The sequence below is a fragment of the Elephas maximus genome, chromosome 7, assembly GCF_024166365.1.
Source record: "Elephas maximus indicus isolate mEleMax1 chromosome 7, mEleMax1 primary haplotype, whole genome shotgun sequence".
In the NCBI taxonomy this organism is placed as follows: Eukaryota; Metazoa; Chordata; class Mammalia; order Proboscidea; family Elephantidae; genus Elephas; species Elephas maximus.
Window position 1 is genome coordinate 47932062 of NC_064825.1, and position 19799 is coordinate 47951860.

Genomic DNA, 19799 nt, shown 5'->3' on the forward strand with positions numbered 1-19799 from the left:
ACCCTATTAAGCACAGTTCTACTCTGAGCTATGAGGTTGCTATGAGTTGAAATCTACTCCACAGCACCTGGTTGGTTGGTTGGTGGATTGGTTATTATTAGCCCCACTCAGGATCGGATTGAGGTTTGTCAGAATCCTGAGCAGGTTAATAATTTGGCAACTTGCAGCAGTTTGGTCTCTTGTTGTTGTTGTTAGGTGCTGTTGAGTTGGTTCTGACTCATAGTGACCCCATGTACAACAGAAGGAAACACTGCCTGGCCCTGTACCACCCACACAATCGTTGCCATGTTTGAGCCCATTGTTGCACCACTGTGTCAGTCCATCTCATTGAGGGTCTTTCTCTTTTTTGCTGACCCTCTACTGTATCAAGCATGATGTCCTTCCCCAAGGACTGGTCCCTCCTGATAACATGTCCAAAATATGTGAGATGAAGTCTTATCATCCTCACTTCTAAGGAGCACTCTGGTTGTACTTCTTCCATGACAGATTAGTTTGTTCTTTGTTCTTCTGCAGTCCATGGTATGTTCAATATTCTTCCCCAACACTGTAATTTGAAGGCATCAGTTTTACTTCGATCCTCCCTATTCATTGTCCAGCTTTCGCAAGCATGAGGCGAATGAAAATACCATGGCTTAGGTCAGGTGTACCTTAGCCTTCAAGGTGACACCTTTGCTTTTTAACACTTTGAAGAGGTCTTTTGCAGCAGATTTGCCTAATGCAATGGGTCTTTTGATTTCTTGACTGCTGCTTCCATGGGTGTTGATTGTGGATCCAAGTAAAATGAAATCCTTGACAACTTCAATCTTCATTTATCATGATGTTACTTATTGGTCCAGTTGTGAGGATTTTTGGTTTTTTTTATGTTAAGGTATAATCCATACTAAAGGATTATACCTTTGATCCTCATCAGTAAGTGCTTCAAGTCCTCTTTACTTTCAGCAAGCAAGGTTGTGTCATCTGCATTTTGCAGGTTGTTAATGAGTCTTCCTCTAATCCTGATGCCCTATCCTTCTTCATATAGTCCAGTTTCTTGGATTATTTACTCAGCATACAGATTGAATAAGTGTTGTGAAATGATACAACCCTGATGCACACTTTTCCTGATTTTAAACCATGGAGAATCCCTTGTTCTGTTCCAACAACTGCCTCTTGGTCTTTGGGTAGGTTCCTCATGAGCACATTTAAGTGTCCTGGAAATCCCATTCTTTGCAACGTTATCCATAATTTGCTACGATCCACAAAGTCAAATGCCTTTGCATAATCAATAAAACATGGGCAAACATCTTTCTGGTATTCTCTCCTTTTAGCCAAGATCCATCTGACATCAGCAATGATATCCCTCACCTCTTAGGAAAATGGAATTCACACTAATTACATCAGCAGAGATAATTTATTGTAGGGATATAGTTAAATAGATATTGTTGTTAGTAGCCATAGAATCAGCTTTGACGCAGATATTAAAAAAAAACATTGCTATCAAGTCCATTATGATTCATTGGGATATTAACACACTGCCATCAAGTCGATTCTGACTCACAGCAACCCTATAGGACAGAGTAGAACTGCCCCATAGAGTTTCCAAGGAGCGCCTGGCGGATTTGAACTGCTGACCTGTTGGTTAGCAGCCATAGCACTTAACCACTACGCCACCAGGGTTTAGAGGAGTGAAAAATGAGAACAAGGAGATGACAGAATAACTGCATTAAGCAGCTACCTCCCCCAGGAATGGGGAAACAAAGGTAAGAGTTTGGGTTTTCAAAACCTAGAAACTTGGAGTTTGGGCCTGTTCTGAGAGAGCTCAAAAAATCGGGAAACAGGCACCAACTATTGTCAAGGTGAATGGCCTTTGCTGGGGTGATGCTGACAGGAACAGGAAGCAAACAGGAAGGAGCAAGTCCCATCTCCCTCCCCTTGAATTTCAGTCTTCCTCTAATGTTCCTTTTTGGGTGGAGACTAACAGAAAGCCAGCTGGCAAAGGTGTCACATGGTTTGCAGAGTCCCAGTTTCTGCATCTCAGAGTTTGGAAATGTTAAAAAATAATCAAAACTCATAGAAATTTGAATATAAGGTTTCTTGTGAGCAGTTATTCTACGTGCATATCTTACTCTGGTTTTAAGGTTTTTCTTATCCATGAAACCAAATATTAACCAGCAAAAGCCTGCCAGAAACTGCTTCATAACAATGTAAATTTGTCTTACCCTGCTAGAAAAGGATAGTCAACAAACCATTACCTCAATATAAATCTCAAAAAAATCTTTTGGCTGCAGGTGGGTGGAGGTCCAAATTATTAGTAGCCAGGCCCAGAAGTTAGCTGTTATCAGATGATCTCAGTAAAGGAGGAAGGCAGGTTTCATTAGTCATGTTAAGATTAGCCAAAGGTTTATCTTCTGTATTTCTCCCTCTTCTTCTCTTTAAAAGCACCTTTGTATCTATCTTCTTCAAGCCATTTGCTTTTTCTGGAAATTGGCCTCTGTATATGCATTTACAAACAAACGAAAAAACCAACCCACTGCCATTGAGTCAATTCTGACTCATAGCGACCCTAATGCCCTGGTGGCTGCTAATCAAAAAAGCTATGCAGTTCGAGTCCACCCTACTCCTTGGAAACCCTATGGGGCATTTCTACTTTGTCTATAGGGTCACAGTGAGTCGGAATCGACTCGACAGCAATGGGTTTATGGTTTTTATATGCATATAGAATAACTGCTCAGAATAAACTTTGTTCAAATTTCAGAGAGTTTTGATGATTTTTTAACAGAAAGGTAGATTTGTAGCCAAGAGACATTACCACACCCCCTTCAAATCAGCTTGCTTTAAATATTGCTCAACAATTATTTAGAAGACAGTTGAGGGCTGCAAGGGAGAAGGGCAGGAAAGAGAATGGGGGGAGGTGGGCAGTGCAAATTCTCTCCCTTATTATCCTGGGCAATTTAGCTACAATCGAAATCTACAAATTCCATTCTGTGAAACAAAAGGTCTTCATTTATCCAAACTAGCCCCCTTAGTAAGCTGTTGAGTGAGTATTCTTTGTTACTTATCTCCATCTTAAATTGCAAATTGAAGTGTTTCTTAGTAGAGTACTCTGCCCCAGAGGAGTTCTAACAGACACGATTTTCCCCACCTTGTTTTCAGCAATATATTGGTAACCAGTGTGTTTTGGCACCCCTTATACATTGGGGCCACAAGCAGCTACTCAGCTGACCCACCCCTTACTCCAGCTCACATCCCCATTGTGTGACCCTGGGCAGGTCACTTTATATGTTTGGTCCTCAGTTTCATCTGGTTTAAATGAGAACTTTAGGCTAGATTATCCCTAAAAAAACCCATTAAAATCCCTAAGATTTATCAAAATTCCAACATTCTTATAATTTTGTCTATTGTGATGGTTAAGGTTGTGTGTCAACTTGGCTGGGCCATGATTCTCAGTGGTTTGACAGTTACATAATGATGTAGTTCGGCAGTTAGGTAACAATCTTGTTACCGGGTAGAAACCCCAGGTTCTTGCTCAGTATGACTGGTATTGGCCAATAAACAAGAGACCGAGATGGGAGAAAAGGAAAGACACCTTTATTTCATTATAAAAGGAAAAGGAGTCAGTCAGAGCTGCTGCTACCAAAACTGCTCCCCAAGTGAGCACAGGCAAGTTACTTTTAAGGGGTTTACAAGTAGGGAGTTTATATAAGTTATGTTAGCAACATTCTTAATCATACTACACAGGTGCAATGGGGTTTACATATAACCTCCAAGCAAAAGCAGGATTCAAATGCAAAGCTGGGGGTGGGGAGGGGTGGAAGCCTAGCAAAGGAAACATGATTTTTAATACAACACTGTGAGGACTTTGTCTCAATGTAGTCATCCTCCATGATGTCATCTGACGCCATCAGGCACTCATTTATAAGGGGAGTTTCCTCAAGGGTGTGAGCTCATCCAATATACATATATATGGACAGGTCCAGCAAAGCTCACTTGCTTACTCTGGATCCTGCATCCAGCTCTTTATCATCTAATCTCCAGTTCCTGCGACTTGAGCCAGCTGCCTGCCATGTTGCCTGCTGATCTTGAAATTCGTTAGCCTCCACAGCCTGTGAGCCAGCAGAGTGCTGTCTTACCTGCCGATCTTGGATTCATCAGTCTCCATGGTCCGTGAGCTAGCCACCTGCCGTCTGACCTGCCAATCTTGGGTTTGTCAGCCCCTGCAGCTATGTGAATCAGGAGTAGCCTCCAGCCTGATACCTAACCCATGGATTTGGGACCTGCCAACCTGTACAACCACGTGAGCTTGAGATAGATCTCTCTCTCTCTCTCTCTATATATATATATACTTGTATATATATATATACACGTCACTGGTTTTGCTTCTCTAGAGAACCCAGCCTAAGACATCTATGTTACCAGTAAGATGAATCACGGCTCTTTTATTTTTTAAGATTAATAAACTAAAAAAAAAGTGTTAAGAAAGTTAGCATTTGAGGACTTGAGGCTAAGGTTAAGTTTTCTTATTGTTAATGAGACTGGCAGCCTGCCTGCCATTTTAAATAGGCAAAGGGCTGTGCCTGCCATCTTCTGTGATATAGGAACTAACTGCCTGTCTTTAAGCTATTTCCTTATTTAGGTATGCTTCCTGTTTCTGGTCAAGTTGAGGAAAACAAGAGACTGGGGTCATAGGACCAAATGAAACAATCAAAAACTAGATCTGGCCTGCCTGACATGCATAGAACCATTGGCCCTGTCCTTTGGGTAACCCTGGAACTCTTCTCCAACTGGACAAAACCAAATTTTAGTGGCCCAAGACTGGGGAGGCTTTCAGAACTCAGGGGTCTGAGCATAAGACCTAGTTTGAAAGACCCCCACCTCCTTTTTAGACTGAGCAAGCGCAGAAAGGCCTTAGTGCCCAAGGAACGCCTTCTTGGGCCAGACCAATCAGTAAATTGGCCCCACCTCGAGGTGTTCCTGAAGACCCCAGATCCGATTTACATCACCCATATAAACCCCTTGGGCTATTGTTCTGGGAGCCATCTCGGCAATGCAAGTCCTGGTGTTCTCCTTGGCTTGGCCAACCAAATAAAGCCTCTTCTTTCACTTTCACCCATTTCGTGTCTCTCTGGCCATGCCAAGCAAGCCTGGAACAGTCTGGTTACATTACTACATTTAGGTTAAAACTAATCTTTGACGAAGGCAGAGCCAAGATGGTGGAATAGACAGATGCTTCTGGCAAGCCCTCTTTACAACAAAGACCAGAAAAACAAGTGAAACAAGTATGTTTGTCACAAGCTGGGAGCCCTGAGCTTCAAGGGCAAGCTTAGAAAACAAACTGAGGGTCAGGAGAAGGAAGAGACCGTTCAAAAGCAGAGAGGAGTTACCAGACCTGAATTGTGGGAGCCCTCAGGCACCATTCCTGGAGTGGCGGTGGCAGGGGTCTGGTACTAGCGTTCGGCAGCAGTTTCCTCAGGGAGAAGCAGCTAGCCACACAGCCTACTCACACCCCCAGAACCTGAGAAGAACGCACTCTCGGCAAAAGCTAAGTACTTGTGTATGTTTTACCGCGCCCCCCCCCCACCTCCAACCCAGCTTCAGCGGCTGAATCCCTAGGCCTGAGATAGACCCTGATGAGTACCTGGAGCCATTCTCCCAGCCTTGGGGAAGGAAAAAACTTGCAATTGTGGGAAAAGATAATTTGCTAGCTCCACTAACTGGGGAAGCTCAGGACAGAAGCGGCTCCTGTCCAGGCATAAACTGGCCGTGGATTTTGAGCACCTTTCCCTTCTGCATGGACCTGTGTGGGCCTATTTTGGGAGAATAGGCCCTTGTTGGCAAACTCCAGCCATTTCAGCTGTGCGTTGGAGAGGTGGATGTTTGATGTTTGTATTTGACATTGCTTTGCTTATTAAACAGGGTCCTTATTTTTTTTTTTTACCTACCCCCATCAGGGACCTAAGGACTGGTGGCTCCACTCAGGTCACCCAGCCACCCTCGACAGGGGCCCAAAGATAACTGGCACCTCCCAGTCCTTACAACCAAAAACTTTGGGTGTCCATGGTCTGTGTGCAGAACCCACCCACCTGCATGCTGTAGGGAACAGGGAGGTGCTTTCCTCAGAGACACTCGGGGGTTGCTTCTCAGACTCCTGACCTCCTGCTGCAATCACCCCTGCCCCTCTAAGACTGTAGGACGGAGCCTGTACCACACACTTGATGACCAGCTACCTGGAAACATGAGCTGAATTCATACAAGAAAACTGAATGGACTCCTAGACTGATATACCTGATAACAGCTCTAGCCATCTGGGGACAGGACGTCAGAGCACCAAAGGTAAAAATAATCAAGCTAGCTCACTCAAGCAACCCATAGGGGTATACCAAAACAAAACAAAGCAAGATGCTACGACACAATAAGCAAGCATAAACTAATACAATAACTTATAGATGGCTCGGAGACAACAGTCAATATCAAGTCACGTAAAGAAACAGACCATGATCACCTCGACAGGCTCTCAAAGAATCCAGGGATCTTCTAGAAGAAAGTGCATTCCTGGAATTATCAGAGCCAGGATACAAAAGTTTAGTATACAGAACCCTTCAAGACATCAGGAAGGAAATGAGGCAATAAGAAGAACAAGCCAAGGAACACACAGATAAAGCAATTGAAGAAATTAGAAAGATTATTCAGGAACATAATGAAAAGTTTAATAAGCTGGAAAAATCCATAGACAGGCAGCAATCAGAAATTCAGATTAACAATAACATTACAGAATTAGACAAGTCAGTAGAAAGTCAGAGGAGCAGAATTGAGCAAGTAGAAGCTAGAATTTCTGAGCTTGAAGATAAATCACTTGGCACTAATATATTTGAAGGAAAATCAGATAAAAGAATTAAAAAAAATGAAGAAACCTTAAGAATCATGTGGGACTCTATCAAGAGAAATAACCTACGAGTGATTGGAGTACCAGAACAGGGAGGGATAACAGAAAATACAGAGAGAATTGTTCAAGATTTGTTGGCAGAAAACTTACCTGATATCATGAAAGATGAGAAGATATCTATCCAAGATGCTCATCGAACTCCACATAAGGTAGATTTTAAAAGACAATCACCAAGACATATTATAATCAAACTTGCCAAAACCAAAGATAAAGAGAGAATTATAAGAGCAGCGAGGGATAAACGAAAAGTCACTTACAAAGGAGAAACAATAAGAATAAGCTCAGACTACTCAGCAGAAACCATGCAGGCAAGAAGGCAGTGGGATGACATATTTAAAAAATTGAAGGAAAAAAATTGCCTGCCAAGAATGATATATCCAGCAAACTGTCTCTTAAATATGAAGGTGAAATTAAGGCACTTCCAGATAGACACAAGTTTAGGGAATTCGTAAAAACCAAACCAAAACTACAAGAAATACTAAAGGGAGTTCTTTGGTTAGAAAATCAATAATATCAGATATCAACCCAAGACTAGAACACTGGGCAGAGCAACCAGGAGTCAACCCAGACAGGGAAACCAAAAAAAAACAAAGCAAGATTATAAAAAAAACAACAACAACAGGGTAACAGCAATGTTATTATATAAAAGAAAACAACATTAAAATAATAAAGAGGGACTAAGAAATGTAATCATATACCTTCCATATTGAGAGGAAGATAGGCGATATAAAGAAATAAAAATTAGGTTTAAATCTAGAAAAACGGGTAAATGACAAAGGAGACAAACTATCCTACTCATCAAAATAAAATACAAGGGAAAAATACAGACTCAGCAGACACAAAATCAACAACAACCAATATGAGGAAAGGACAATATGTAAAGATAATCTACTCAGCACACAAAATTAAGTGGGAAAAAGAAACTGTCAACAACACACAAAAAAAGACATCAAAATGATAGCACTAAATTCATACCTATCCATAATTACCCTGAATATAAATGGACTAAATGCACCTATAAAGAGACAGAGAGTGGCAGAATGGATTAAAAAACAAGATCCATCTATATGCTGCCTACAAGGGACACACCTTAGACTTAGAGACACAAACTAACAAAAACTCAAAGGATGGAAAAAAATATATCAAGCAAACAACAATCAAAAAAGAGGAGGAGTGGCAGTATTAAGTTCTGACAAAATAGATTTTAAAGTTAAATCCATCATAAAGGATAAGGAAGGACACTATATAATGATTAAAGGGACAATACACCAAGAAGATATAACCATACTAAATATTTATGCACTCAATGACAGGGCTGCAAGATACATAAAACAAACTCTATCAGCATTGAAAAGTGAGATAGACAGCTCCACTTCAACACACCACGTTCGGTGAAAGACAGGACATCCAGAAAGAAGCTCAATAAAGACACAGAAGACCTAAATGCCACAATCAAGCAACTTGACCTCATAGACATATACAGAACACTCCACCCAACAGCAACCAAGTATACTTTCTTTTCTAGTGCACATGGAACATTCTTTAGAATAGATCACATGTCAGGTCATAAAGTAGGCCTTAGCAGAATCCAAAACATTGAAATATTACAAAGCATCTTCTTGGACCATAAGGCCATAAAAGTGGAAATCAATAACAGGAAAGAAATCAAACGCTTGGAAACTGAACAATACCCTGCTCAAAAAAGACTGGATTATAGAAGACATTAAGGATGGAAAAAAGAAATTCATAAAATCCAATGAGAATGAAAACACTTCCTATCAGAACCTTTGGGACACAGCAAAAGTGGTGCTCAGAGGCCAATTTATATCAATAAATGCACACATCCAAAAAGAAGAAAGGGCCAAAATCAAAGAATTATCCCTACAATTTGAACAAATAGAAAGAGAGCAACAAAAGAAACCCTCAGGCACCAGAAGAAAACAAAGAATAAAAATAAGAGCTGAACTAAATGAAAGAGAAAACAGAAAAACAATTGAAAGAATTAACAAGACCAAAAGCTGGTTTTTGAAAAAATTAACAAAATTGATAAACCACTGGCCAAACTGACAAAAGAAAAACAGGAGAGGAAGCAAATAACTCAAATAAGAAATGAGATGGGTGATATTACAACAGACCCAACTGAAATTAAAACAATCATATCGGATTACTATGAAAAATTGTACTCTAACAAATTTGAAAACCTAGGAGAAATGGATAAATTCTTAGAAACACACTACCTACCTAAACTAACACAAACAGAGGAAGAATAACTAAATAGACCCATAACAAAAGAACAGATTGAAAAGGTAATCAAAAAACTCCCAACAACAACAAAAAAAGCCCTGGTCCAGATGGGTTCACTGCAGCGTTCTATCAAACTTTCAAAGAAGAGTTAACACCACTACTACTAAAGGTATTTCAGAGCATAGAAAAGGTTGGAATACTATCAAACTCATTCTATGAAGCCACCATATCCCTGATACCAAAACCAGGTAAAGACACCACAAGAAAAGAAAATTATAGACCTATATCCCTCATGAATGAAGATGCAAAAATCTTCAACAAAATTCTAGCCAATAGAATTGAACAACATATCAAAAAAATCATTCACCGTGACCAAGCTGGATTCATACCAGGTATGCAGGGATGGTTCAACATCAGAAAAACAATTAATGTAATCCACCACATAAAACAAAAGACAAGAATCACATGATTTTATCAATTGTTGCAGAAAAGGCATTTGACAAAGTTCAACACTCATTCATGATAAAAAAAACTCTCAGCAAAACAGGAATAAAAGGAAAACTACTCAACATAGTAAAGGGCATTTATACAAAGCCAACAGCTAATATCACCGTAAATGGAGAGAGCCTGAAAGCATTCCCATTGAGATCGAGAACCAGACAAGGATGCCCTTTATCACAGCTCTCATTCAACATTGTGTAGGAGGTCCTAGCCAGAGCAATTAGGCTAGATAAAGAAATAAAGGGCATCCAGATTGGTAAGGAAGAAGTAAAAGTATCTCTGTTTGTAGATGACATGATCTTATACACAGAAAACCCTAAGAAATCCTCAAGAAAATTACTGAAACTAATAGAAGAGTTCACCAGAGTATCGGGATACAAGATAAACAAACAAAAATCACTTGGATTCCTCTACATCAACAAAAAGAACATCGAAGAGGAAATCACCAAATCAATGCCATTTACCGTAGCCCCCAAGAAGATAAAATACTTAGGAATAAATCCTACCAGAGATGTAAAAGACTTATACAAAGAAAACTACAGTACACTTCTGCAAGAAACCAAAAGAGACTTACATAAGTGGAAGAACATACCTTGCTCATGGATAGGAAGACTTAACATTATAAAATGTCTGTTCTACCAAAAGCGATCTATACATTTAATGCAATTCCAATCCAGATTCCAACAACATTCTTTAATGAGATGGAGAAACAAATCACCAACTTCATATGGAAGGGAAAGAGGCCCCGGATAAATAAGGCATTACTGAAAAAGAAGAACAAAGTGGGAGGCCTCACACTACCTTATTTTAGAACCTATTATACCACCACGTAGTCAAAACAGCCAGGTACTGGTACAACAACAGATAAATAGACCAATGAAACAGAATTGAGAATCCAGACATAAATTCATCCACATATGAGCAGTTGATATTTGACAAAGGCCCCAAAACAGTTAAATGGGGAAAAGACAGTCTTTTTAACAAATGGTCCTGGGATAACTGGATATCCAACTGCAAAAAAATGAAACAAGACCCACACCTGACTCCATGTGCAAAAACGAGCTTAAAATGGATCAAAGACCTAAGTATAAAATCTAAAACAATAAAGATCATGGAAGAAAAAATAGGGACAACGTTAGGAGCCCTAATACATGGCATATAAAAAAAAATACATGGCATAAACCGTTTAAAAAACATTATTAAGAATGCATAAGAAAAACTAGATGACTGGGAGCTCTTAAAAGTCAAACGCCTATGCTCATCCAAAGACTTCATCAAAAGAGTAAAAAGACTATCTACAGACTGGGAAAAACTTTTTAGCTATGACATTTCAGATCAGCACCTGATCTCTAAAATCTACATGATACTGCAAAAACTCAAGTACAAAAAAACACATAACCCTATTAAAAAATGGGCAAAAGGTATGAATAGACACTTCACTTAAGAAGACATTCAGGTAGCTAACAGATACATGAGGACATGTTCACGATCACTAGCCATTAGACAAATGCAGATGAAAACTACAATGAGATTTCATCTCATTCCAACAAGGCTGGCATTAATCCAAAAAACACAAAATAATAAATGTTGGAGAGGCTGTGCAGAGATTGGAACACTTAAACACTGCTGGTGGAAATGTAAAATGGTACAACCAATTTGGAAATCGATTTGGCGCTTCCTTAAAAAGCTAGAAATAGAACTACCATATGATCCAGCAATCCCACTCCTCGGAATATATCCTAGAGAAATAAGAGCCTTTACACGAACAGATATATGCACACCCATGTTTAATGCAGCACTGTTTACAATAGCAAAAAGATGGAAGCAACCAAGGTGCCCATTAACAGATGAATGGATAAATTATGGTGTATTCACACAACGGAATACTACACATTGATGAAGAGCAGCAATCAATCTGTGAAACATTTCATAACGTGGAGGAATCTGGAAGGCATTATGCTGAGTGAAATTAGTCAGTTGCAAAAGGACAAATATTGTATAAGACCACTATTCTAAGAACTTGAGAAATAATTTAAACTGAGAAGAAAACATTCTTTTGTGGTTAAGAGAGGGGGGAGGGAAGGGAGGGTGGCAGAGGGGCATTCACTAATTAGATAGTAGATAAGAACTACTTTAAGTGAAAGGAAAGACAGCACACAATACAGGGGAGGTCAGCAAATGTGGACTAAACCAAAAGCAAGGAAGTTTCCTGAATAAACTGAATGCTTCAAAGGCCAGTGTGCAGGGGCAGGAGTTTGGGGACCATGGTTTCAGGGGACATCTAAGTCAATTGGCATAATAAAATCTATTAAGAAAACATTCTGCATCCCACTTTGGAGAGTGGCGTCTGGGGTCTTAAACGCTAGCAAGAGGTCGTCTAAAATGCAACAACTGGTCTCAACCCACCTGGATCAAAGGAGAATGAAGAACACCAAAGACACAAGGTAATTAAGAGCCCAAGGACATAAAGGGCCACATAAACCAGAGACAACATCAGCCTGAGACCAGAAGAACTAGATGGTGCCCAGCTACAACTGATGACTGCCCTGAGAGGGAACACAACAGAGAACCCCTGAGGGAGCAGGAGAGCAGTGGGATGCAGACCCGAAATTCTCATAAAAAGACCAGACTTAATGGTCTGACTGAGACTAGAAGGACCCCAGTGGTCAGGGCCCCCAGATCATCTGTTGGCCCAGGACAGGAACCATTCCCAAAACCAACTCTTCAGACAGTGATTGGACTGGACTACGGGATAGAAAATGATACTGGTGAAGAGTGAGCTTCTTGGATCAAGTAGGCACATGAGACTATGTGGGCAGCTCCTGTCTGGATGGGAGATGAGAGGGCAGAGGGGGTCCGAAGCTGGCCAAATGGACATGAAAACAGAGAGTGGAGAGAAGTTGTGTGCTGTCTCATTAGGGGAAGAGCAACTAGGAGTATATAACAAGGTGTATATAAATGTTTGTATGAGAGACTGAGTTGATTTGTAAACTTTTGCTTAAAGCACAATAAAAATTTTTCAAAATATATGATTACTCATAAGGCAATGAAACTTGATAATAGGCCCAAAAAATTAAAGATGATGGAGACAGTGGAGAACAACAGGAAACTTCACATTTAAGACTGACCTACCAAATTGAAATGCTGTGTGGAGTTTTATTAACTACTTATGTAATGCATCTATTAGTGCTTGGAGCTGGGTGATCAGGATGAAAGGGCAGGTTTATCCCCCACCATCACCCTATACCTCTAGCACTATCTCCTAGGTGCTAGGAATGTGTTTTGGAAGTGACCAAGACTCTCAGGAAAAACGAGCTCTGCCTTTTTTTTTTTTTTTTACTGGTGCAACAGACCTTGCGTGAATACCCTTCTTGAGGCTTGTCTGAATACCCATTCTACACAGCTTGGTTCAATCCCCAGCTCCTATTAGAAGCCTTCCCAGTGGGTGAAACATTGTCACACAGTGATCTATCCTCTCTATTGAATGAATAGAACTGACTTTAACAATATCTGACTACCTGTACCCCACTTCCTGCAGTCTACAATTCGCCATCACCTCAAAAGCATAAATAAAATGCCCGTAACATCTGGGAGGGTATGTGAATGCAGATCAGATCCAGGAAACATCTTACCATGGGTATTATGCATATACACAAGGTCCAGAGGAGGGAAAAAATATTTAATTTCTCAAGTACCCCTCTCAGTCTATAGAGGATTGGCATATGAGAAGTTCTCTCTCTCTCCCTGGCCTCACTCCCTTTCTCCTCCCTGACTAATTTTCTTGGTCTCTTTAAACCTGTGCTCCTTGTATGCTCCCCCTATCCTGGAATAGGAAGCATCAGATCCTTGAGAAGATGTTCATCACTGGAAGAGTCTGAATGGAACATCACAAGACAAACAAAGCCTTCTTTTTAAGTATTGACTAACTCTCAAAACATAAATTCATTGTTTTACTAAGCAAAAATGCCTCTATCTCCTTACTCCTTCCTTCCAAAGACCACTCTCCCCTGTTGGGAAGAGAGAGAGGGAAAACCCAGATTTGGCCCTGTTATTGTTGTTAGGTTCCACTGAGTCGGTTCCGACTCGTAGCGACCCTATGCACCACAGAATGAAAAACTGCCTGGTCCTGCACCATGTTCACAATTGTTGTTTTGCTTGAGCCCACTGCTGCAGCCACTGTGTCAATCTATCTCGTCGAAGGTCTTCCTCTTTTTTGCTGACCTTCTACAAAGCATGATGTCCTTTTCCAGGGACTGATCCCTCCTTACAACATGTCCAAATATATGAGACACAGTCTTGCCATCCTTATTTCTAAGGAACATTCTTGTTGTACTTCTTCCAAGACAGATTTGTTTGTTCTTTTGGCAGTCCATGGTATATTCAATATTCTTTGCCAACACCACCATTCAAAGGCATCAATTCTTCTGTCTTCCTTATTTATTGTCCAGCTTTCACATGCATATGATGCCAATGAAAATACCATGGCTTGGGTCAGGCAACCCTTGGTCTTCAAGGTGACATCTTTGCCCTTCAACACTTTAAAGAGTGCTTTTGAAGCAGATTTGCCCAATGCAACGCATGTTTTGATTTCTTGACTGCTGCTTCCTTGGGTGTTGATTGTGGATCCAAGTAAAATGAAGTCCTTGACAACTTCAATCTTTTCTCCAGTTATCATGATGTGGCTTATTGGTCCAGTTTTGAGGATTTTTGTTTATGTTGAGGTGTAATCCATACTGAAGGCTGTGGTCTTTGATCTTCATCAGTAAGTCCTTCAATTCCTCTTCACTTAAAGCAAGCAAGGTTGTGTCATCTGCATAATGCAGGTTGTTAATGAGTCTTCCTCCAACCCTGATGCCCTGTTTTTCTTCACATAGTCCAGGTTCTTGGATTATTTGCTCAGGATACAGATTGAATAGGTATGGTGAAAGGATATAACTCTGATGCACACATTTCCTGACTTTAAACCATTCAGTATCCACTTGTTCTGCCCAAACTACTGCCTTTTGATCCATGTACAGTTTCTTCATGAGCACAATTAAGTGTTCTGGAATTCTCATTTGCAATGTTATCCATAATTTGTTATGATCCACACAGTCCCATGTCTTTACATAGTCAATAAAACACAGGTAAACATCCTTCTGGTATTCTCTGCTTTCAGCCAGGATCCATCTGACATCAGCAATGATTTCCCTGGTTCCATGTCCTCTTCTGAATCTGGTCTGAATTTCTGGCAGTTCCCTGTTGATATACTGCTGCAGCTGCTTTTGAATGATCTTCCGCAAAATTTTGCTTGCGTGTGATATTAATGATATTGTTCTATAATTTCCACGTTCGGTTAGATCATCTTTCTTGGGAATAGGCATAAATATGGATCTCTTCCAGTCAGTCAGCCAGGTGGCTGTCTTCCAAATTTCCTGATGAGTGAGCACTTCCAGCACTGCATCCATTTGTTGAAACATCTCAGTTGATATTCTGACAATTCCCGGAGCCTTGTTTTTCACCAATGCCTTCAGTGCAGCTTGGACTTCTTCCTTTAGTACCATCAGTTCCTGATCATACGCTACGTCCTGAAATGGTTGAATGCTGACTGATTCTTTTTGGTATAATGACTCTGTGTTGACCCTGTAGTAGGCTCAATAATGGGTCCTAAATCAAGGACAGATTACCCAGTAAGTAAGGTAACCATGGGCTCACTTGTGTTTACTGACTAATCTGTAGTGATCAATTTCAGTATGGATTACACCTCAACATAAAGAAAACACAAATCATCACAACTGGACCAATAAGCAACATTGTGAGAAATGAAAAAAATATTGAAGTTGTCAGGGATTTAATTTAATTCGAATCCATAATCAATACCCATGGAAGTAGCAGTCAAGAAATCAAAAACGACCCATTGCATTGGGCAAATCTGCTGCAAAAGACATCTTTACAGTGTTAAAAAGCAAAGACGTCACCTTGACAACTAAGGTGCGCCTGACTCAAGCCATGGTATTTTCAGTTGCCTTTTTGGTTTTTATATGCATGCGAAAGCTGGACAATGAATAAGGAAGACCGAAGAAGAATTGATGCCTTTGAATTATGGCAAAGAATACTGAATATACCATGGACTGCCAGAAGAATGAACAAATCTGCCTTGGAAGAAGTACAACAAGAACGCTTCTTAGAAGCAAGGATGGCAGGACTATATCTCACATACTTTGGACATGTTATCAGGAGGGACCAATCCCTGGAGAAGGACATCATGCTTGGTAAAGTAGAGGGTCAGCGAAAAATAGGAAGACCCTCAACAAGATGTATTGACACAGTGGCTGCAACAATGGACTCAAGCATAACAACGATTGTGAGTATGGCACAAGACCGGGCAATTTTTCATTCTGTTGTACACAGGGTTGGTATGAGTTGAAACTGACTCCAAGGCACCTAAAAACAGCAATTTATGAATGCATCCTGCTTCCCTTCAAGAGCAGGAAGTATGTTTCTTTACCTTAGCATATAGGTCACTGGGATACTTAAGTAGTAATTGCTGATGGTGATCATCTGGTCTGAATCCACCACCTCAGAGAAAGGAAAATTTCACAGACGGGAAATTACACATGGACTTGGTGGAGCACTTCGAAAAGTTTGCCAGCCTCTATTGTAACCTTCTGTGGAAGCCAGACGGGAGGTACCCTAGAGCCAGCTATGACTCCATCAATGTTAATGAATTATTCAGAAGAACAATTCCACAGGCCAAGGAATCTCTTTACTTGATAGCAATCTGTCTACAGTTCCTGGTAAAATGATTTGCAAAGTCCAGAAAGGAGCAAGTGCACTTGCCCTGACCTCCTGGGAATATTTGGGGACCTAGAAAGCTCTCTGACACAGGTGCCATTGCTTCTTGGTCATGTCATATCTGCAGCACCCAGCACAGCCCTGGCACCATGTAGGCAGTTTTTATGAAATGAATGAATAAATAAAGCTAAATTCTGTGCCAGACAATAATTCTAGGCCAGAAACAGAATCTGTGAGGAAAACTTTTAAAATAGAAAAGCTTTAGCCTTTCAGGAGAAAACATCGGAAGAAGATGTAATACTCATTTTTCGGTTTTTATAGCCCTCGTTTGCTAATTTCCAGGGTGTAAATACTCCGACCATGGCTGATTTTAAACTACCAATTTGCACGTAATCAACTATGACAGCCAGTTTAATACTCCTGGACAATAAAGTATTTCAATGCTGAAGCACACCTGTGTGGCCACATTATTTTTCTATTTTTGTTTATACCTCTCCAGCCTCTCTAACTACTTTGCACCTTGAGCTCCATAATCTCTTTCACCTCCAGTCTTCTCCTAATTCCTAACTATAGGGTCGCTGTGAGTTGGAATCGACTCGATGGCAATGAGGTTTGTTTTTTGTAACTTCCCATGTCGTTTAAGGAAACACCTCCTTTGAACAAAGCCAGGTTTTGACTATTCCAGCTGAATTAGGTGCCTCCCTTTGCATTCCCACAATCCCTTACTGTTCCCTTTGTCACAGCACTTATTACACTTGTATTGTTTGGTTTGCTCATTCCTCTTCCTGCCTCTCCCTCCATGCCCACCATGTAGTATGTTACAATATACCTTCCCCTTAGTTAGTCCAAGGAAACCCTGGTGGTGTAGTGGTTAAGTGCTAAGGCTGCTAGCAAAAAGGTTGGCAGTTCAAATCCACCAGGCACTCCTTGGAAACTCTATGGGGCAGTTCTACCTTGTCCTGTAGGGTTGCTATGAGTTGGACCCAACTTGACGTCAATGGGTTTGGCTTTGGGTTTTGGTTTAGTTAGTCCAAGGAGCAGAATACAAACCAAGTTAGATGAATTTGAGTCCTGTTGCAGGATTTTTTTTTACCTGAAGCTGCAAAATTAAGGTTGTGAGGTTTGAAATAGGAATTTTTGGTGGCCATCAGGGGGCAGCTAGACTGAGAAAATAAATTCGACATGCAAAATAAAATAGAAATGGGTAGGTGGATAGATACATAATAAATTAGATATAGCAAAACATTAACAGTTGTAGAATCTAAATGGTGACATATGTGTCTATAAGTCTTTCAATTTTTCTGTATATTAAAATTTTTTATGAATAAATTATTGAAAGGGTGGAACAGAGGCAAGAGTTAGTGAGTAAGAGAGTCTTGGGGCGATTCCTACCTCTGAGTACAGTTGTTCTAAGGGCCCATCTGCTTTCTGGCCCTTCTTGTGATTACCCCGGCAAAAATTCCCTTTTACTATGCAAGCTCAAGTTGGAGTTCTATCACTTGCAATTAAGATTAAAAGAAAAATATATCTATTTTCACACTTGTTTCCTCCACTAAACTGTAAAGTCTGAGAGGCAGAAATCCTGCATTATCCATTTTTGTCATTCCAACCCTTATGCAATCACTAGAATAACAAAACAAAGGATTATAGCTAATACACCAATAAAGAAGATAACATGGAAACATAAAAAATATTTAATTATACCAAAATAAGGCAGAAAAAGAGCAAAAGGAAACAAAGAACAGATGAACAAGTAGAAAACAAGTAAAACAAGTAACAAAGAATAATACCAGGGACAAAGAAGGTCATCTCATAATGATAAAGGGGTCAATTCATCCAGAGAACATAACAATCCTAAACATTCATGTACCTAATAACTGAATTTCAAAATACATGAGGCAAAAACTGATAGCCCTACAAGGAGAAATAAACAAATCCACAATTTCAGTTGGAAATTTTAACATCTCTCTTCCAATAATTGATAAAAAAAAAAAAATGGACCAAAAATCAATAAGGATATAGAAGATTCATGTAATAGTGTCAAATAATTTGCTCAACTGACATTTATAGAGCACCCCAAAACAGCAGAATATATACTCAGCTCATGAGTACCTGGGACATTTGCCAAAATAGATCACACTCTGGGACATAAAATAAGTCCTGATAAATTTGAAATGATTCAAATCATATGAAGTATGTTCTCTGACCACAATGCAGTTGGATTGAAAATCAACAACAGGAAGATCTTTGGGAAATCCTCTTATATTTTGAAAATGTAATAACACATCTTAAGCCATGGGTAAAAAGAGAAATCAAAAGGGAAATTGGAAATTATTTTGAACTGAATGAAAATGAAAATACAACTTATCAAAATTTTAGGAATGCCATTTATGATGGTTAATTTTATTTGTCCACTTGGCTAGGCTTATAGTTCCCTGTGGTTTGGTTCTGCTTCCTTTGGGTTTAGTTTACTCTTCTTTTTCTGGTGTCTTCAAGTGGAAGATTAGGTTATTGATTTGAGATTTTTCTTCTTTTTTAATACAGGCATTTACAGCTATAAATTTCCTTCTAAGTGCTGCTTTAAAGTGTTGAAAAGCAAAAATGTCACCTTGAAGACTAAGGTGCGCCTGACCCAAGCCATGGTATTTTCAATCGCATCATATGCATGTGAAAGCTGGACAATGAATAAGGAAGACCGGAGAAGAACTGATGCCTTTGAATTGTGCTGTTAGTGAAGAATACTGAATATACCATGGACTGCCAAAAGAATGAACAGATCTGTCTTGGAAGAAGTACAACCAGAATGCTCCTTAGAAGCAAGGATGGTGAGACTGCATCTTACATACTTTGGACATGTTGTCAGGAGGGATCAGTCCCTGGAGGACATCATGCTGGGCAAAGTACAGGGTCAGCGGAAAAGAGGAAGACCCTCAACGAGGTGGATTTATATGGTGGCTGCAACAATGAGCTCAAGCATAACGAGGATTGTAAGGATGGCTCAGGACCAGACAGTGTTTCGTTCTGTTGTGCATAGGGTCGCTATGAGTCGGAACTGACTCGACGGCACCTAACAGCAACCTAACAACAAGTACTGCTTTAGCTGCATCCATTGTTTTGACATGTTGTGTCTTTATTGTAATTAATCTCAAAGTATTTTCTGATTTATCTTGTTATTTCTTCTTTGACGCATTTATTATTTAGGAGTATGTTAATTTCCACATTTTCATGAATCTCTCAAATTTCCTTTTTTTATTTGTATCAAATTTCACTCCATCGTAGTCTGAGAACATACTTTGTATTATTTCAGTCCTTTTAAATTTATTAAAGCTTGTTTTATGGACTAGCATATGGTCTGTCTTGG